Source organism: Rhodnius prolixus, unplaced genomic scaffold (assembly GCF_049639745.1).
Source record: "Rhodnius prolixus isolate KJV_2025 unplaced genomic scaffold, Rpr scaffold_3, whole genome shotgun sequence".
Classification (NCBI taxonomy): Eukaryota; Metazoa; Arthropoda; class Insecta; order Hemiptera; family Reduviidae; genus Rhodnius; species Rhodnius prolixus.
Window position 1 is genome coordinate 12,047,648 of NW_027411603.1, and position 22,452 is coordinate 12,070,099.

General features: G+C 31.2%; 1 protein-coding gene and 1 long non-coding RNA gene across 2 annotated transcripts in view; both read right to left on the reverse strand.

Annotated features, from left to right (window-relative positions):
• Window positions 1-7,656, reverse strand: part of cyr (cypher) — a 34,205-nt gene extending 26,549 nt beyond the window's left edge. The window contains exon 1 of the mRNA XM_074127384.1: window positions 7,537-7,656. The gene's annotated coding sequence lies outside the window, so the exon portion shown is untranslated. The remainder of the gene's footprint in view (window positions 1-7,536) is intronic.
• Window positions 7,657-12,916: 5,260 nt separating this feature from the next.
• LOC141453792 (uncharacterized) lies at window positions 12,917-22,114 on the reverse strand. The gene is made up of 2 exons (XR_012458181.1): window positions 21,555-22,114; window positions 12,917-17,039 (listed from the first exon to the last, which is right to left on the reverse strand). It is a non-coding gene; the product is annotated as an uncharacterized lncRNA (long non-coding RNA).
• Window positions 22,115-22,452: the final 338 nt, after the last annotated feature.

Genomic DNA, 22,452 nt, shown 5'->3' on the forward strand with positions numbered 1-22,452 from the left:
GGTTCCTAGTTGGATTCCTTGATGGTCGTTATAGTTTTACAAGACATCTCTTCATATAGAGCTTGTATGAGGCCTTTTTTTTTTGTCTGTAAAGATTGTGAGGTTGCTCTCTGACTGCTTGGGAGAAGATCGGATTTATAGTCTCTGATGAGGTAACTGTGTTGGAATTAACAGCCACGCCGTTTCCTACAAATTTGATAGCTGATTTCAATGATTTACTTAAAGCAACGTATGTATCCTACGCATATCTATGTCAGCTGCGCTTAACTTAGGGTCTACCGCTTCATTTTCCCTATCTAATGTTGTCAAACTAAGAATAAATCACAACGGGAGCTATTCAAAATATAATTATTTCTTTTTCCTAGCAGTTATTGAGAGATTTAAAGTTTTAGTAATTTATTTGTAAGGTATAGTTTATCATCAATAATTTATTGTGATAGTAAATGATTTCGTGAAGAACAGGTTTGTATAGCATGGGGTAGCGTGGCCCTTCATTAACTTCATTTAACTTAATTTATCGCATAGAAATCACATAGGCCTTTCTTGAACCTTTTTCTTGAAGAAGTAACCTGACAGTATTATTCACAAGGAATTATACGGAATGTAGAAGCTCTGGCCTTCTAAAGCAGAAGGGGTCTCCTCTGCCAAAAATAAAATACTTTCCGCATCTCATAGCTGAGCGTTAAAATCTTTAACATAACTCCTAACCAAACAGTTCCGCTTAAATCCTTGTGTTAGAAGGCTTAATTCTACTTTTGACTAAATATCTCTAGATCAGGCCATCCCTAATTGGACAAGATGTAGACTCAAGAGTGAAATTATAGGGATTCTAACCAAGATCTAAAAATTACTACTCCATACTAAAAACTATGGAAACATATTTTCAGAGGAATGTAATTTCTTATGGATTTCTTGTAATAGTGGTAGAGTTATAGTCTCTCAAGATAGATGTAGATGACAATGCTGGTCACGTTTATATGTTAATAATTTCCTGTCTCACATTCTTCTTCCTGTTTCTTTTGGAGAATCGTGAGAGAGTACCTCCCTCTCTTTACTCTTCCACTCTATTTAACTAAATCATACTTCTATTAGTGTTCGTACAAATTTTTGCTCATTGAACCGTCCATTATAACGGCGTATGCAAATATTAACATTCTAGATTTAACTGTCTAGATAATTACAAGATGTTAAAAATAAACTTTAATTTGTATGTTTTTGACATTGAGTGAAAGAATTCATTTTTTCAGGTTTAATTTAAAAAAAGGGTTCGGCTCACTGCCTTTTTTTCATTAAAAAATAGGTTTAAAATAAAAGTGTAAGATTTATTTGTGTACAGTTAGATTAGATTTGATTCTTCGATGGTTTGCTATAAGGTCTGTTGTTGCAGTTGCTGATAGAGCACCCGTTTAGTCCAGTTTGTCCAATTAGACTTCGGAATTAGATGAGTGAATCTTAGACAAAGTAGGAAGAGCCGAACTCTGAGCCAAACTAGCCCCTCACACTGCACAATGAATGCAACACCGTTTCATTTTCTTTCTTTCGTAACTTGCATTTTTCTGTTGTCTCGCAGCTCAAGCCGTAAATTTAACCATCTATTTAATTTATATTTTTTTTATTTTCATTGGTTATCACTAGTGATTGAAAGTTGAAATAAAGATTTACTAAATTTAGTAAAATAATGGACCAATTCCTTATTGAATAGTTGAAAAATGTATTTATTACACGGAAAGAAGAAATTTTTAAACAGTTTCAATATTTTGATACGATGTATAGTAGTTTCCTTCTCCATTTTGAAATAACGGATGATTTGAAGAAAGAAATAAACAATTATGTGTATTATTGTGGGATAAGGAAGTCTTTTGTTGGGCAGAGAAGAAAAAAGAGATGGTAGGGCGAGGGTAGAGTTCGTATTGTGGAGCGTTTGCATGTGTAGCTCATCTGCACGTCAGTGTTGTTAATGACTGTAACAAGGTTCACATTTAATTAGTGACGACTAACCAGTGTATACAAAGAATGCGCCTTTATTACGTAGCATGGAGTTGTGCCCGCTCTGCTATAACGGAACGTAATCGTGACTGCTTTTTTTTGTTATTATTACTGAGTGTGTGTAAATGGATGTTTTTGTAGTAATTCGTCAAGAGATTCTGCTTTCTGTTTCTTTATTTCTCCTTCCTCTGGACACTAATCCTTCTAGCTGATGGCTCCCAGGCAGCACGACTAATAAGTTCACTTGTTAATACAACAGGAAGCGATTAACTTTCCATAATTTATTTGGGTAATTTTTTATTCCAATTCTTGGCCATTGTGGTAATCAAGTTCGCACCTTTAATCCCAATGGAAACACCAATAAATTTTAAGTTGTTTTACAAATTTCAACTTTTTTTGCTTTAATAATACGAACCATAATGAGAATAAGTTGGACCAGGTACCTTATTTTGTGGCTTATTAAATGTTTCTTTCTCCTAACATCTCACAGCCTGACTGAAATGTTTATAGCCCCAGGGAAGTCTATGGTGACGGTTATCCCAGGATCCTAATAATTTTATCTCTAATTTTCCTTTTATAGTGTTTATCCCTTAATGAAAAGATTTTAAATCTTTGAAACCCAAGATGTTTAGTTCTGATTTGGGCCACTTTACGTAATTTAACATTAACTCAGTGAATGCCTCCGCTTTGTGTACTGCGGACCAGGATCTTTAGAATGGATGTGATTAAAACTGTCCGGTAGGACAGTTGTATAAGGGTTGACCATCAAAAACTGCACGAAAAAGCGTAACGTTGAAAAACACCCAACTTTGACAATTTTTTTCTCTTTTTCTATAAAAGATAAAATTCCCAAATTTTCTTTAAATCTTACTCCAAACCCTCCTTTATAACTGTAATTTTTTTGCAACCACCCAGATCTAATAGGTTTCGAGAAAAAAGTTGCCGAAAATGTGCAAAAACGGCTTTTTCAAAAAATGTTCTTGTTCTTGTTCTTCTTGTTGTTCTTGTTGTTACCTTTTTTGTAAACAACGTAGCGCCAAAACGCGTGAACCGATTTTCATGAATGAGGTGTCATTCGATTCAATATTTTATGTAGATGTGCCTTTTGGGGGTCCCGACGCTGTACATCGAATGGGAGAGGAGTTAGCCCCCTTTATGTAAGGCCCCCTCCAAAATTATTATTACTAATTACTCTGTAAATCTTGGCCCGATTTTGATAAAATTTGTTAGGATGATAAGGTTAGGGCTCCCCTACGTAACATTAAAGCGGCGATCAGCTCTTACACTTGTTAAGGGGAAGTATAGCAATCGTTTCAAATTATCGACACGTGAACCGATTTTTATGAATGAAGTGTCATTCGAATCGAAATTTTTTACAGATTTGCACTTTAAAAGTCTCGGCACCGTGCCTCATAGGGAGGGGAGTTTGCCCCACCCAAATAAGGCCCTTTCTAAAACTATTATTACCAATATGTCTATAACGCTTAGTCCGATTTTGATAAAATTCAGCTCGAATAAGTGGTTAAAGCTCCTCTACGTTGCTGATTCTCTTGCTCCTACTAAGAGGAAGTACTGCAATCGTTTAAATTATCAATGAGTGAACCGATTTAAATCAATGAATTGTTCGATTAAAAAATCTTTGCCTCTTTGCCTTTTAGGGAGAAGTACTGCAATCCTAGTTTATTTTTCTTACTCCTCTTAAAAGGAAGTACTGAAATCGCAGTTTAATTTTGCTATTTACGTACAAATACCTTCCTATGTTATTCAAAACGCTTTCTCAAAAAAATTGTTATTGAGGATGGTTTGGGAGCCGCAACTACAATCATTTTTTAAAAAGATCTCTCCAGTGGTAGTTAACACCTTATCAGGTTATAATGATAGAATTGCTTATTCCAAATTTTAAAAAAATCTGTAAAGCAGATAAGTAACTTTGTAAAATAGACAAAAAGGAAAATCTATCCAAAAGGTACAAAAATCTCCTTAACAAAAACTTACAGTTTAAAATGTTAAGTATAAGGGTTGATTAAACGCCAAAAGGTACACAAATCAGCGAGTACCCAACATTTCATTAATACCTCATTAATATTTAAGTAAATCTACTGCATTAATTTTCATTAATAAGTTATTTTTTAGATTTTATTAGATATCACAGACCCTTATGCTGGCCACTTCATTTATATTATTTTTTTGTTATAATTATGATAAATCACATATACGTACATGCATGTTAAAGTAGAAAAAGACAAAGTTGGAGTAGGCTATTGTCTTGAATTCGTCTTACCGAAATATTCGTGAGCACAATTAACACACAGTTAATAACAAGTAGATTATTAAACAATAATTATTCATTTCTCTATTGTAATTTAATTTAGTCCCCCTAATTTTACTTATAGTAAAATACTGGAATAATTAGCTGTCCTAAATATATGCATATCTTATTTACTTTATATTACATATATACAACATTGTGGGAAGAACACCTAGATGGAGAATGTAATTGAAGAAAACTATATTATTTGCGATAAAGCCAGATAATTATTACCTATTATTATAAACGTTTGACTACTTCATAAAATAACAATTACTTTAATCAAAGAATGAACTTAAACCGACGATTTTTATTTAAGAAATAAAAATAAATAAATAAAATAAACAAAATCATTGATGTTTGTTGGTGTAAGCATTTTTTTAAACAAGGTTTTGAATTTTTTAGCCTCATATTTTTATTTTATTTTTTATAACGTTTTTCTTTTTAACCTGTAATTAATAGTTTGATTACTATAAATAACTAGATATTACAGTCAATCTACAGTGCTACTTGAACATATATTTTGTAGACGAAAATGGCCAGCATAAGGGTCTGTGATATCTAATAAAATCTAAAAAATAACTTATTAATGAAAATTAATGCAGTAGATTTACTTAAATATTAATGAGGTATTAATGAAATGTTGGGTACTCGCTGATTTGTGTACCTTTTGGCGTTTAATCAACCCTTATACTTAACATTTTAAACTGTAAGTTTTTGTTAAGGTTCAGAGAGAACTTGTTTTTAATGGATTTTAAATAACCCATTAACTGCGAGACTAACGAAAATGGGAGATTTAAAGGAATCCAGTTTGACTACTAACTATAAGAGTTGTGTAAAAATTAGGAAAAAATAATGGCGATTTATGTAAAGGGAAGAGATTAGCTCAGTGGTTCACCCAAGCGGAGATCGCGGTTTCGAATCCAGCTGCTAGCCTTTAGATTTTCTCTTCTTAAGAGGTGATTGTCCCGTGAGGGAAAGTTACGGGCTCCAGTGATCTGAGATTGTTATCCGCCTTAAAAGAAACAGTGATTTATGCAAATTCAAACGTATAATACACGCGAACGAAATTTGTAGTAATCAGAATTCCCTATCTTATGGTATTATTGATGAAAATTACAAAATCTAAAAGTTTTGAAGCGACCAACTAGCCTGCGGTGGCAGATAAAAATAATTGATTTTGTCTAACATCCCGCATTCAATGTTGTGTACATTAGTAAAAAGTCAGCTTATACTTTTCATGATTTGGGTTTCATGAAATATAAAAAAGTTAGGTGTTTCCGTTGATTTTCGATTTTTGAGTTATAATATTCCTACATAAACGTACAAACCCTAGCAGCAATTTAAAATAATCATTCATATTTTTGTATGGAGGGGGGGGGGAATGATCACTTGCTTTTATCTATTCAGCATCATATAATACAAAAAAATTAAAACAATTATTTTAAATTTAAACTGAACACATTTAGTGTAAGAGAAATTATAGTTTGAATGAGTACTATGTAAGCAAAAACCTAACATAAAACGTGAACAATCTCAAAGCAATATTCGTTGCTTAGTAAATTAAAAGTGTTCAGTGAGTGGTCCCAAAAATGGATATTTTGTTTGAAATATTCGGAATTATAAAGAAATTTTGTGAGATATACCCGCGAAATGATGAAAAGTATATCATGTATAAATTTACTTAATGAATAAGTTTTAATAATCGATATATAATTGTAATGCACATTCCTGTACGTCTACAATTTTTCTTCATACAACAGAAAAACGGTTTTCAGTACTTTAGTACTGATAGAAAGATAAATATTCTATACAACTAACACTGCGTCATAACCTCAGTTTTTCTTTTCTTGTTTTCATGAAAAAGGTCCTTAATTGTAATCTTAAATGATTTTGCTTTAAGTTTGGAATGTTTGTTGTGAAATCATTTTAGCAGAATTTAATCAATAGGTTAGAAAAGTAGAAAGATAAGAACACCGTGTTGACATTTACCGTGGAAATAAAGGAAACATAGATTGATGATGAGCTGGAGTAATTTTCCATCTCTGTGAAAAGGGATACCATAAGAATGATATCGTGGAAATTTGCTGTCAGTCTGATAGAAGGCGAAACACGTTTCACTGACAGAAATGTCAGTGTCTACTATTTGTTGGATACGATGGAGGGAAGTACTGTTTACTGTATCTGTATGGCCGTTTAGGGATGACTGTCCTTTATTGGAAACGGGGGATAAACAGCTGTCGATGTCAATGTGACAGCAGTGGCTGGGGTAGTCGGCGATATTAAGAGTATAAAACCAAATATTTCCCAATGGTACATTAATTATGTAATGATGTCGAAATTTAATTTATTATATAAGGTATATTTTTTTGTGTTAAATAATTTAAAATTAGATAGATTTTTTTTTTTTCAATCAAATATCTATGTTCTGCGAAAAGTGGAAAGCCTAAAGTAGTCCCTCCTCTTAGAAACCCTAGAAAATTACTTGGGAAATAGTAATAGACAAAAGATTTTTTTTAAAACTAAATTTAAAGATCATTAGATTCATTTTATAAAGAAAGCGCAGTTACTGGGCAAAATATTTAGTAATATTACCTGCTCAAAAACTGCACCGGAGGAGGCATAGAGACTGCTAACTACAGATAACCATAGCAGGAAACGGAATAGCCACTTCTTCAGTAAAATTAGCATCCCAATTGGTATCCTAGGCTTACAATTCGAACAACAGTTACAGTGATACCTCTAACAAGAAATGTACAAAGGACCTGCAAGAGGTTGACGATGTGTGTATGTAATTGCTTAGGGTTTAGCAAACCCTACATGCAAACTTTAGCTCAACACCACACTAGCACTGATTCACAACAACAACAGACGACTACAATCTGTAAGCAAACACTGTCTCAGGTCGAAGTGCTTTTGGCTTTTCTGTCCACTCCTTTTACAAATCTAATCTAATGCAACGAGTGTGAAGGGTACATTTGCCTTTAATAAGTTCGGAGGTTTTCAAAATATTTTACGTATGACTTGCTGTTGCAGTTTAATGTTTATGTTAATGAATGTTGCATTCATACACTCTTAAAATTCGAATTCTATATTTTACCAATAAGAAAAATATTTAATTGAAAATATTATATCTAATTTGACTTGAATGATTAAACTGAGATATTATTTATTAAACTGAAAGTTTGATAAATTTAAGAACAACAACTTTTCATTAGAGTATATTAAAAAAATGTACTTACATCGTATTTTTTTTTGGAAGATAAAGCAGCGACGAACGAGTAGAAAATGCCAATACTACTAGTACGACTGTGGCCGAGTAATAAACACACTCACTTTTGCAAAAAATATTCAAGTTACGGTTTGTGTATAAGTATATAAAAGAGAGAAGTGTAAACAATGGTAGCCAGCGGCTGACTGTCAGAGTATAGTAGATAGTGTAGCCTAGGCCCAGGGGGAAGGGCAGCCGGCTCGACATAGCCGAGAATACAGTACTACAGCTAAGCACTGGCCCGTTAGAGCGGAACATATAAGGATGCTAACAAACTCTCCTATTTCCGTTCATATTCTCTCACTACAATGTACGTACGAACGTTTGATCATCCTAATCAACCATCTTGATCGTTTTGCAGCAGCTTTGTCGGTTCCGTTTGATAAGCATTACTCTGTTTGAGAAGATGTAATTGAAAATGACAGTATTGTGTCAAATTTCATAAATATGTATCTTGTGGTACTTTGAATAAGAAAAAAAGTTTTTAACACATCGTCTGAACCGAATATCCAAAAATATTAATTCGATTAAGCTTAATCAGGTGTATTTATTTTTTTACTTATCTCTTACTTTCATAAGAAGTCAGTTTTGAAGTAGAGATCATTTTCAAAATTAAGTTTACATGAGAAATATCGTCTTGAGGATCTTTTCTTTTTTGATGTGGAAAAGTGGTTTTTACCAATTCGCTTATGGATTCGAAAATTATTTTTTAGCCAAATTAGTTTTTTTTGCGATTTTTTCGAGAACGCTTGTCATGATTTTCTAATCCTGGGCGAAGAAAGTGGTTAGTCATCCCTCAGAAGGTTCATAAATTTATGTAAGAATTTATCTCCTAATTAATTAAATATGTAATCAAAATTAGCTGTCTGCAATTGTTAGTTTATTGAATAGATTTTATTATTTTATTTTTAGTGATTTTTCGAAAATGGTTCAATTTAAGTAGATATATGTAATATTGAAGTCAGCTAAGTTCCTTAGAAAGGCTGATAAGTGTTCACTCCAAATTTTGATTGCCAGTGACACGTTCGACACTAAGGCTTTGATTGGAATCTGTCAAACCTCACTTGACTTAATATTAGAAGTTAAAGAAGTTTTCTAAAGTCAGAATGAGATATTTTTAATTTAACTTTCTATTGAGTTATTCGTACAGATGTATTCAACTTTGTTAAATTGAGTGGCAAATTAAATCTTTCCTCTTTACTATCAACGTCCGAATTTGATCCAGCGGGGACAATGCAGCGATTCGATTCCTTCACAATTCCACATATTTCATACTTACAGGTGGGCTGCTGTGTTTACCGCTATGAAAATAGAACTTTTTTCTTCTTCTTTAAACCCCCCGCGGTTAAAAAACCGTTCGTGTGCCCTCAGTGATTAAAAAGGATGATATTTCCTGTCAAGTTGTTGAAAAACCGCGACTATAAGATGGCCAAGAAATTGTCCAAGTGCACTAGACCTTATAGTTGAGCGTGTCCAGGAAAAGATGTTCATCTGGCATGGCCGTTTGAAAGGTATTTAGGATTGTAGCATTTTCCTCTCTAGAAGAGGATAAAGTGTAAAAATGTAGATATAAATATTTTAAAAAATCTGAAAAATTCATACATTAAAAATTATTCTGGAGTTAGATCCGTACAATTAGATAAAAAGACTCTTTTAGAGAGCAGATTAATTTCATTACACTAAGCAATCCGCTAAGTTTCTTGGAGACCATTTTTCATTTTTGTGTAATGCTAGCCGCCCACCAATTCGTTAATTTTTTTTTTGGTCTAGGTTTTTATAAAACTGAATACTTTATAGTAGCAGATAATTAAAATTAAAAATGTATGATTCCATGCCAGACTTCGTGTCTGAACGATTAACTGAAGTATCTGCGCAGTTCTATCTGGAAAAACCTTTAGAATTTTGTTTCTGTCCTCTGGTCAACCTTACAATTCGTTCCAGGAAATCGTTCATTCCCTTTAGGTCGTGAAAGCTTTCCCAAAAGCCGCATTGAAAAAGGGAAAACCTCCATTCATTTATTAAGTACTGATCCTTGAAGAGATTTCCTATGTAGCCAAAAATCCTAGGATTGCTTTAAGTCTTATTTTGGCTGGTTAGTTTCGTGTTTTTGGATAATCTGTAAAAATTTGGCTAGCAACAACTTTAATGTGGTTTAGTCCATCCTGGAGATAGTCACTAAAATCATGTTTCTTTTGTGCTGCGCAGTACTTTAAGAGGCTATGTGCTCCTAACCAACTTCTTCTTGGTCTATATTCTTCTTTTTAGCGCTGCTTTTCATTTTCCTCCTCCTTCATTATTGAAACAGCTTTTTATTCTTTTTTTTTTTTCATTCATGCCGCGGCACCATCATCTGAGAGAAGTGACACAACTGAAAAAAAACTGAGTTGTGACTACACACGCTTTGTTTAGTCAACGTTCAATTTAGTATAAAAGATTAAGTGACAGTATATAAGGGCCTTATAGCTCTTAATAAACTTGGCCCATGTTTCATTTATAAATAATAATTATTTCATAAAATCAGAAATTATTAACATAGTAATTACAGAATTCAAATTTTCAGTTTAATTAATAACAGTTATTGCAAGCTTCAGGTGTCGGGGAATACAGAACATAAAACAATGCTTTGTATTGGTTGAGTTAACACGGCATTCAACTGTGAATTTGCCATTTTACATCTGCTTCTTCTTTGGTAATAAATACTGATAAAAATGTTTAAATAACCAATAGGGATTCTGTAATTAAAGTAAATATTTTTTACTTCTGTAATCCATTTCCAAACTTGATAGTTTTTTTTTTTAATGGCAGTTTTATTAAATTTTCTTTATAATATTGTAATTTAATCAAATGTATATTGTTAAATCAGTGAATGAGTGTATTAATTGAAGTGATTACTACAGCCAATGGAACTGTACACCGATAGTTACTAACCTGCCTCATTCCAATCCATGGCTAATTTCTTCTTAATTTTATTTAATGGTTGGTTGGGTTACCCTGAGCTAAATATTCTCTCAGATGTTAGGCTTTCTTTTAGAACTTCTGTTTAAAAAACTTCGACATATTCTTATAGTTAAGCTTTAAAATATTGTTACATTATTTTTAAATTTTCACTTTATAAAATTAGTATTGGACTCAAAAGTATTAGAAATGTCCTTCAAAGATGTGAAAAATGTACAAAACGTTCAACGTGAATTGCTATGACAAACGCTGCTACAGATAAATAATGATATCTTTTTTCATTATCCAGGAGACGTAGGACGGAAACACTTGTCAAATGACGATAGGCAGTCATCGATCCCAATAAATAAGAACCTCCTAAAGATGTGCAATGTTTATTTCTCCATGTCTGTTTGTGGTTTGGCTCCGGGACTGAAGTAATAAGTGTTATAGGAATCGGCTGAAGAGAACGAGATCTTGAAATAAACCTAAGGAAAACAGTCCTGAAAATAGAAGAGGAAAAAACTGAAAACTTGTATGAGGATTTCATATATCCAGTACCTCCCACTTAGACATAGAGAGGTCCTAGAAATTAAAAGAATAATAAGCGAATGTAAAAAGTCTGTTTCTATTCTGATCGAAACAGGATTCTCCTGCAAATAGACAAATCAGAATATTTTTAAAGCTTTAATTTGCCACTCAGGCACCACAATGGCCGCAAAGCTAAGAAGTATTGTGGTAATGGGTTCGATTCCCGGTCTAGGTCTTGGGTTTTATTTAATGGTTAATGTAAGAAATTTATAGTAAAGTATGTTTGCCATACCTCTGTCCACGACACCTAAGTTGGTTGTTAGTCCTAAAGTCCGTTTGAAAAAATAAAGCGTTATTTTAATTTACATATTTGCAATTCACCGATAGTTGAAAAGCCACATCTTGGTGCTTAAAATGTAACTTCTACAATGTTTCCAATGCTTTGTGTAATAGTTTAATATTGGTTCGAGCACTTTCCGCCAGATAGGGGGGCCAACATTTTTTTGATTTATTTTTCATGGTAGAAAGGCGAGACTACACTTAGTTTTGGTTTCAGTAGACTACAAAATCATTTTATCTAAGTTTTACTTCTGGTTTGATGATTTTGTTGGATATTTCCTAAATTTTATTGCAAGCAGCAAGAAATAACAGCAACGACATTGAATGTAAGTAACAATAATGACATTGTGATGTATTGGGTTGCAAAAATCGCAAGGTTGAGGTAGATAATTTTTTTTTGTAAAAAAAAAGAAAAAAAAAAGGTGACCTCATTAAACCAAAATTCAAGGGAAGAAAAAGTGTGGGGTTACTTACTACTAATTGGGTGACCAATTATTCATTAATTTTTTTTAAAAAACGTTCATTTTAACAAGTCATTTAGTATTTTTATTTAAAAGCGCATTAACAGCTAAGGTCATTGTTGCCAGGAACCATTTCAATTCTCTGCCGGTCTCCGTATAATGTTCTCTCATTACAAAAGTCACATTCAGTCTTAGTTAATGGTTTTAAGTGAAAAATCGTATATATTTCACTAATTAGCCTTTTTGAGAGGGTTTCTTTTACCAAAATTGTCCTTCATTGAATTTTATCGAAGCCTTTATCAGAGCCTTAATCAGAACCTACATCAGCACTTACACCAACAGTGTACTCTCATTACAGACAATAAATTCAATCCTTTTTAATAAAAGTATAGTAAAGCCAATTATTATTATTATTTCATTTATCAGGCAGGCTTTGCATCCAGTCACCAAATTTGGTTTCATGAAAGAAAAGCGACTAGCAAACATACTTTACTATAAATTTCTCATATTAACCATTAAATAAAAGCCAAGGCATAGTCAAAGAATCGAACCCATTATATGTTAACTGCAATACATCTTTGCTTTGCGGGTCTTGTCTTCTTCTGGTTGGCTTATTGCGACGCTTCAGTCCTTGTTAATGTATTATTTAAGTAATAAAACCTTACATTACTAAAATGAGCACTTTAAAGTGGACCTACTATCTACTAAAGTCGTTAAATTTTTCTGGGTAATTGTTTCCACCAAAAGTAGAAGATCCATATCGGTTTTAATAGATTTCCAAAAACCTAAATAATCCATTTTCAGTCAAGAGGTAAGTCCAGATTAGGTTTACAACGCTCTTTTAGCAACCAAAAGCAATTAATGTCAAAGCTATCTGTGATTTTTCTTTTTTTTTTAAAAGATATATTGTTCACCCAAATATTTTTCTATAAACTTACTTTCTGCACTCAAAAGATCTTAATCCGTGTGAAAAAACTTGATATATAAAAGTTGACGTGGTCGCGTCACTTCCTGTTATTATCAGCAAGATAAATTAATTAGTAATTTGGGTCCAGGAATTTATATGTTTAAATAAATAAACAAAAATATTGTTGAAAGAAAAGTCTTGCTAGTTTATTTTTTAAATTCAGTTTAGACCACCATTTTGTGGTTGTTTTGTGTCTTTAATAGTATACCATTTTTTTTACTTAACCATAATTTTTACTCCCATCCCAATGAGAGGTAAGATCGCTCGCTTATTGAAGTTAGTTATTGTAAGCTACAATTTAAGTGTTGAAAGGACATTTAATTCGTTGACAAATTTATGGATACTTTCACTTGATGACAGAACAGTGTGTGAATTTCCACAGTAAACTTAGAAAAGACGAAATTCTGTCACACCCACCATCTAAAACCACACTCTAACAGATTCTCGCTGTTTCTAGGAACTAGCTCCTACGGCAAAACAGTGTTCGTTGAATTCTTTGATTACTGAAGACAGAAGTACTAAATTGACTTGTTCATGGTGGGGATTACTTAGTTAGTTCTAGCTGTGCTTACTTTAATTTAACTTTAACCATTATTAGTTGAATTTATATAATTTTATACCCGCAAAACTTTACTTCCAACCTAAAAATAAAAATATCACAATTAAAAGTAGCTGTAGTTTATTACACTGAATGGAAAGCTATCTTACAATTGCTATCATTTTTGGCAAATTAGCTAATACATTAGTGATAGTGTGTTTATGTGGCTTTATAAATAAAAGTAGAAGAGTGGAAAGCCCAATATAAATAAATTAATTAAAACTAAAACCAAAAAATAGTACATTGATAATACTTATTACAAGAAACATGTATAATTTTTTTTAATTTTCTTTCTTTTTCATTTTTTTTTTTTTTTTAATACAAGTGTTACTGAATCCTACATATTATTGTCATTCACAACTGGTTGAACCGCAAATATTTTGTTTCAACAATATTGCGGCCGGCTGAAGGAACAGGAACTAAACGATGTAGACGGACATACATACTTGCAGACAATATTTACAATTTTTTTTTTTTTTTTTTCCGGACGACACATTTTTAAAATACATCAAAATCCTCGAAATTTTTGTGTTTTTTATTAAAATATTTTAATAAAAATGCGAAATATTTGTTTACAGCCTTTCTAAATATTACGATGAAAGCAGGCAATTCAAAAAAAGACGCTTTGAATGTTAAAAATAATAAATAAAAATAGAAATGAAAAACATTGTGTTATAGCGGTTACTGGTAAGCAGAATTGTGTGCTTGATAACATTTTATTATAAATTATCCAAAATTTGATTATGCATTATTTGAAAGTTGTTTTATTCATTTAGTTGTAAAATTGTAATAAGTTATAATAAGTAACAAATAGTAATAAGGTTGTTAACTTGTTGAGATGAGATTAAAACTCATTTTTATTTTTAAATTTTTTAAATTTTTTGCTCCGGGAAAGTTTTGTACTTTAGAATTAAATTTTGGTTATGTCTACTCATGTTTGGGTTAAATTAAGCAAGAACAATTAATGAGGAAATAGTTGATCATCTTTTTTACTTTAAAATTCAAGTTTTCAATTAGAAAACCAAGTTGAAAGAAAATTGATGGTGCCGTTAAAAAGTAAAATCAAAAACAATCAAAATCAATTTAGTGAATAGGATATCCGATTAACAGAGTTTATCCAAATTAGGAAATTCAGTACCGTATTCAATTCTTGTAAATACTGTAAGTTTGTTCAATATATAGGAAAGCATTTAGGGAGAAACCTAGCTAACACACTTTCCATTTTGCAAGGAAGTTTCAACATAAAAGTATTCTCTATCAGCTTGCCAATTATAATTGCAAGTGTATCCCTCAATGTAAATCAGCTTCCACCCTGGCAAGTCTACCCCTGGATAAATATTATCCTAGCATCCATTTCAGAAGCTTACCTCTAAGATATTCTTCTTTATACGCCGGGGATATAAACATCTAAACGTTAAGCCCAGCTTCCAAGAAGTATGTTCTCTTAAAAAGCTTATTCTTGAATTTCCGTAACTATGGGAAAATACCCTTATATCTGCCCCCAAATGCGAAAACCACAAAGAGGTAGGATATTTTTCTTCTGCCGTTTGTAGATCAGTGATTTTTCCAGTCAAGTTAATTTTTTCTGGATGATCATTGATACTTAAGAAAAGTTAAGAATGTAACCCGAAATATGTTTTAAGTTTCGCTTCACAATTGTTTATATTTCTTGTAATAAAAAAAAAAGCAAAGCTGTATTTCTTGCTCAGATACAATTAAAAGCTATTATTTATTCAATTTTTAGAAATTTATTATTAATACTTAAAATATATTTAATAATTGTGTGTCGTCCGTATGATATGTTTTTCCAGCTATATTCTTTGATTGTGTTTTCAACTTTTTTTTTTTACCTCAAACATATGCGCTCTTATTATTCAACATTCATTCACTCTTCTGTCTACAATAATTCAAAATTAAATATATATTTATACATATTTTATACTTTTTTATTTAAAAAATAAAATAATTAAATGTATACTTAATTGTGTATGTAGTATTTACATTGGTTGATTTCTAATTTAGTATTTACAATGTTTTTTCAATGTAAATAGTATTTTACAGACTAAATATTTTACTCGTAATTATAACACATAATTTTTACGTATTTAACATTCACAATGTTTCTGTTTAAAGACATTATTTTTGGAAGACATAGTGATTGTTGTTTCTTTTTTAATATATAATATACTTGTATATAATTTATTTTATAAACAAATAATATGTACACAATTTATATGATATATACCTTCGCTCTTTCTTTATTAATTGTAATAAAGATTTTTTTTTTCAATAAACTTTTAAGCATTAAGAAAGATTTTAAATTGTGTCCCGTAAAATTATAGAATACACTGATATTTTTTCCTTAAGTGTTTTTTTTTTCGAAAAAGGCCTTCTTTTTAGCAATGGAGAGAGTTGTACCCAAATTAATTTATAGATCAATTTTTTTTAGATAATTTCTAGAATTTTTAATTCTATAAGACGATAAGAATATATTTTTTTTATGTATAACGACAACAATTTCATTTTACACCTTTTGCTTATTTTTTTTCTTCTTCTTTTGCAAGTATCCAGAATGTGACTTTCTCTATTTTAATAAATTACGGGCATGGAGTTGCTCAGTGAATACATTATGAGAGAATGCACTTATACGAGTTTTTTTATGTTGGAGAACAGTTTCCTTTGTTCTCGACAATAACTGAGAGAAATTAACAACAAATTAACAAATTTAGTTATTATTTTTAGAAAATATTATCTACAAGTATTTTGTTATGTTCTTATAAGTGAGATCCGATAAACCGGCTTCCCAATTCTTAAACAAAAAGTAAATAAATTTCTTTTATGTATATATAGTTAGTATACAGTTTTTAATATGAAACAATCAAGGAATTTATTTTGTTATTTGTGCCTCGATTAAAAATATCAAAATGTTTAAATTACTATTTATTGCTAAAAAAAAAGAATTCTATTTAAATGCATAAGATTGTTTCTCTTAATATCTTTCTAGTTTGTGGTGAGTTTTTTCATGTTTCAAATTTATGAAGAAAAAATTCTCGAAATCTACGAGGTTTCTATTAGTTCTCGAAATCTATGAGCCTATTTATATCCTCAAACAGTGGACATTATTGCATACAATTTTTAATTGGAATTAATTTAAAGATAAAATAAATTTAAAAAAGATGTAATTTATTCCTCCACAAATTAATTTAAAAAAGATGTAATTTATTCCTCCACAAATTAATTTAAAAAAGATGTAATTTATTCCTCCACAAATTAATTTAAAAAAGATGTAATTTATTCCTCCACAAATTAATTTAAAATAAAAAATATATATATATACATTAGAATATTGCACATGGCGACCGTACAGCGTTATTTTTTCTCATTTTACCCATTTTTAGAGCATTTAATTTACATTTTATTATATCTTATAATGTTGCTTATTTTATTACCTTCAAATCTATTTGTATTTAATGTTTTAATTATTTATTAATTTTTTTTTTTTTTTTTGTATAAAACTTATGTTGAGGGGTGGACTACCGAAAAGGCGGAGCATCATGGTGGCCATATTGGGGGTGGAACAAAATGGCTATGCCACCCCCTAACCCCATATTGATCCGGGTACCACATCTCTACGCCACAACCACCTGCAAATATACAAATTCATTATATTACTACACATAGACACCATTTCTGTGTTTTGTTCGTTGACCTTGTAATATTTTAGTTTAAAATTGAAATTTGATTCTAGTTTTTTTATTTACTGAAAATGATCTCTTCTACTGTTTTATTAAAAGTTTATTAACTGTTCTGAAGTAAGAGGAATATTGTGGCTTATAAGAAGTTTAAGGAAATTCTGCTAACAATCAGATGTTTCAAGTGTGGTTGATCATTGAATAAAACATGGCAATGACATGCCGCTAGACAGACCGCCTGTTTAACGACTTCGGAGCTTTCAGAAGACAACCTAAAAAGACCACAACTCCATCTTGCCATGACGGAATTCCGGGGATCCCCGATAAGCTCTCTCGAGTGGTGGGAATGTCAGGGGAGAAGCAGATTGCCGATTTAGGATACAATCCGTGTTAAGTGATCCAGTAAAATCTTGAATCGGGATGCCTTCACGCTTATTATGAAACACATATTCGGGAACGTGTTAGGTAATTCGGGCCGAGAAAGAAATGGACATTTTTTTTAATAATACGAGCTAATATGTATAGTATAAATATTAATATACATACTACTATACTTATGATGTAAATATTATAAACAGGTTTTTAATATTATAAATAACTTTTTGGGGGGTGTCACAAATTTAGTAAATTATGAGGAAGGGAATACATTTTAGAAATCTTTTTCGGGGAGTTATTAATAACAAAATTAGCATTGTCAGGCCGAGTTGAAATTTTCTCGGCCATACTTCGAGTTGGCAAGAACTGAAAAATCCTAAAGGAAATTTACACTTCCGGCCTCGTTACATTTGCTTTTGAGCTTGAAATTGGAACAACGCCTTTTCTCCCTTGTATATTGAAAATGGCATTTCGCATGGAATTATCTTCTTTAGAAGTATCCTGAAGCTGAAGTAAATTTTCTTAGGATTGAATTCATGACAAACATTTTGATCAGTCTTTTTTCTTTTATTCATTTTTAGAAACGTCTGTTGACTATTTCAGCCTATTTGGCTAACTTATGCGCTTTTTCTTTGTACGTTTAAACAAAAATGTTTGTATTCTTGTATTCTGTCTTTTTTTTTCACATTATTTATTATTATTTTTAAATTCAAGATGGATTTATTCGCCCTCTATTTTCAGTGATCCTTACATTTATCACCAAGTTTGTTGGCCGAAAAGTACGAAACGTTCTCTAGACGTTTTTAAGAATGAAAAAAAGAAGACAGTATCTTCTGAATTCACTCTTGAGGCTACAAAAATATTCGTAGCTTTAATTTTGATTTGTTTTATTGTTTTAATTTTATCGATTCTATGGAATATCAAGGTTTTGTTTGATTTATTTTATTTTTTAGCCGAGATTGATCGATCTCCTTTTGATTTTGCTGAAAAAGAATCAGAACTAGTTCCTTGATTTAATTTTGAATACCTATAGAAGGTGGTGGATTTACTTTTATTTTTTCCATCTTAATATATAGATTTTTATGAGTATTATAAAGTTAGGGTTTACTTATGTAGTTTATTTTACTTGAAATAATGTTCATTCTTCCTTATATTTTAACTTTAGCGTGGGTTCTTATCTTAGTTGTTTTTACAACTTTGTCAGAACGAAGTCTTTTAGGATGTATTCTTCAGCTTTGAAAAGGGCCTTTGAAGTTGGTTTATGGGCTTTTTACAACTTTTTTTAAATTTTATTTTAAGAGTATATACTTTCATCTTATTATTTGTTGAATTTTTATGAGGAAAATATTTTTAATAAAATTTGTAGCAACAAGCATGCTATTGCTGTACTGCTGAAAATCTATTCAGTGGGGTACTTTTTCGGACTGAGGGCTTAATTTAAAGTTTATGCTGCTATATTTTTGATACATTTTTTTTTACCCCGGACTCTTTTTCTCAACCTAGTTACTTATTTTCTCTAGCTCTCACCCCCTTTTTTCGGATCCAGGGATCTTCAAAACGTATATTCCTGGTGAAAGCACGATTTCAAAAATTGGATTCAATCACAAATTTCCTCTTAGAGGAAGTAAGAGAAAGTTAGGAGTGTTAAAAGGTGCTATATCCACATAATTACTGCAGATTCTATAGTCTATTGCCATTGTTATTCTGGATTCATCTCAATAAGACTTAGACGTTTTCTTAATTTCCAAGTTTGCCTGTTCTTGAAGAAACCTCATCACAGCTCCCCTATTATCTCTCAAAAATCTGTTCTCTAATAACGTTTTAAATAAATGGAAGGCATACAATGAGGGTAGTAATCGATTAAAAAAAAAAAAAAAAAACAACAAGTTTTTAAGAAAGAAATGATTACCACTAATTAAAATTATAGACGATTTAAAACGGGGACTGAATCGTGCGATCAAGCTCACTAAATTTGGTACAAGTTTTGCGTCATTTTTTTGAAAAATTCGGATTTACAATTGGTAACGTCAAGATAATATATATATGCCATAAAAATTAAATGTCATCTGAATTTTTATGGTTAATTTTGCCAGTGTTCTTTAGATCTTTGCCATTTTATTGCCCATTTTGCCCAAACTTTCAGTGAATTTGTTCCTGATAAAGTTTAATTTTTTGCTTTGCTGTAATTAAGACAGTTTGTAGTTGTTTAAATAGTAAGTATGTATAGAGTTTACATTGTTGAGGCTCAGATTAACAGAGATACATTGTTTTTATTAATATAAATTAGTATTGAGATCTGTGACAATTTTTTTATATTTTTTACTTTAGAGTGTTTGCAAGAAAAACGCCTTTTTGATTATGAATTCCGCGCGGGTAGTCGGTACGCTATTCACTCAGTTAATATTCTTTTATTAATAAGTTTGTTGTTATTAAAATAATGCTTCATTTTTTAATTAACCTTAAAAAAAACAACAAAAATGTTAGTGGCCTTCGAGAATTTTAATTGTATATGCTAAAGTTCCATCTTCGATTTTTAGATTTTGTTTGATAGATAATCTGTATTTATAGATTTATAGAAGTTTTTAGCGTGTTGTGAAGAGATTTTTTCAAATAAGGGCTCTCCCTGTTTCTTACTCTCTCACTCACATACATCGAGAGAGAGCGTATGAGAGGAGATAGGTCGGGGAAAAAGAGAGTAGATAAATAGTAGCAGGTTAGTTGCGCCTTAAATCACTAGATAGCTTATCATGCCAAGCAGTAGTGCGGGTTTCCATAACTAAGGCTTTTTTTGAGACAACTGCTTGACTTGAAATAGAACCAAACTTAATACTTATTTATACACTAATTCTTATTAGAATATAAATATCCGTATAAATTTTTGTGAGAGTGAAAAATACCTTTCACAAAAGTTCAACACTTCCAATAATTGCAAAAAATTGATTTTTAATTATAAAATAAAGTCTAGCTAACTTACTTCATTTTTTTTTCAAGATAAATTAAAACTGAGCAGGTCTATTTAATGAGAAATTCTATACTTCTTAATTATAACGGGGCTTCATAATTAAACCAAGATCCTCTCACCATACTCCTGAATCTAATTTAAAGACATGAAGGGAACAGGTGCCACAACAGACTCTCTGGATCGCGATGACGGTTTCCTGTAATGCCGCGGTGTCTCCTCTAAATTTTATGGCTACTTTGTAAATGTTTTCTTTAAAACCCATAAAAGGTTACTGACTAAGAGAATATAAGCGACTCCCTTTTGCAATTTCTTGTTTTTCCATGATATCTGCATGGATCTCAAATTGCAAAAGGTCTATTACTGCAAACTAGCGAATGCAACGCAGCTGTAAAAAAAAAAAAAGTTACAAATCTAGAATTACAGAACTAAAAAAAAAAAAAAAAACAGGTTTTAAAAAGCTTACTGGCGTTTTCCAAAAAAATAAAGATAACCATAAAGACGACCCAAGCATAAAGCATTTCTGGCTGGCTGCGTGTATTAAATTTGAACTTAACACTTATCCATTTTTTGAATTATTGTGGAAACTTATTTTTGAGACAGACAGATGAAGGCCAATTTGTAAAAACCACTGAGATGATTTATTCTCGGTCATTCTCAAAACTTCCATTTTCACGATTTCAATACTTCCTTTTGTTAAGATCGTGTATAATAAAATATGTTGAAATGACAGATACTATGTTGAAAAAAGTGTCAATTGATTCTTACCAGTATTAAAAATTATGTCTAATTTTAATAATTTAATAATAATAATAAAATTTAAATAGAATGAACTAGAAGCTATAATATCTCATTACTATCAGCATTATTACAATATTATCAAAAATAATTATGTGTCACGACATACAATTTGTGTTAGTAAATAATTTCATTGACCTACATAAGTTAAATATTCAAGTTTTCATGTACTACTTTTGTTATTTTTTACTTACTTTATTGCACTTGAAAAAAAGTATATTATTAAGATAATTAAAAGCAGAATGAGAATTTTTTGAATAACTTTAACCGAGCAAAGTTTAGCTATAAATTAAAAAAAAGAATTAAATCTGTAACACTGCAAAAATATATTTTACCTAAGTATGTGAACAATGTGCGATCTTCAAAAACATCATTGCAGCGATTCATGAAAGCTGGCTTGACCTGTAGAATTAGTATACAAAAACAGATGAACGTGCTGAAATAAGTTGGTCGTGTTATCAGTTCGCCTGTTATTACTATGCTTTCAACAACCGTTAGCTCTCAATAGTGCTGCTGTACTGCAAGTGGTGTGACTGTAGGACAGTCGTATGTTAGACTGACTGTAGATTACACGAAAGCTCCTGGCTATCGATCTTGGTGGCCTAGTCCGCCCCCACTATTCAGTCCGCCTTCATCCAATCAGCTCTATTTTGCCGCCTTTCAGGCCACCGCCTCCACAAAAACACCCACTACAAAACTTACGCCTAATTGGACAAATTAATATCAGAACATATTCTGGCTTCATACAAAACAGGAAAAAATTCTTTCTCTCCCCTCCCGTTATCAATTTCCCTCTAAGGACTGATAATTTCCAGTAGAAAATTATTATCAACACTTCAATTTTTAGTTTGAAAGTGACAGCATTATTCTTTTTTAAAAGTATTAAAAAATGGCGAGGAAAAAGTGTAACATTCAACAGTATATGTTCCAATTTTCTTTCTGGAATTCTGCCAGAAAATTCAAGTGAAATATCTTTTCCCATAACTGCCAGGAAGCCAAAACACATCACTTTGTTTTTATTATGATCTATTTCCAAATATTAGTGGAAACTCCGATGACACAATTTTCACTACTTGTGCTATTTTTCTTTATTCTTCTCCTTTCTTTTCTTTTTACTTGCTCTTATTCTTTGAAATGGGAAATTTTAAAATCGTGTAAAATTTTTTTATCAGAAATACTTTTATGGTAAAAAACAAGCAAGTTATGACGTATAACATTAACGATATAAGTAAT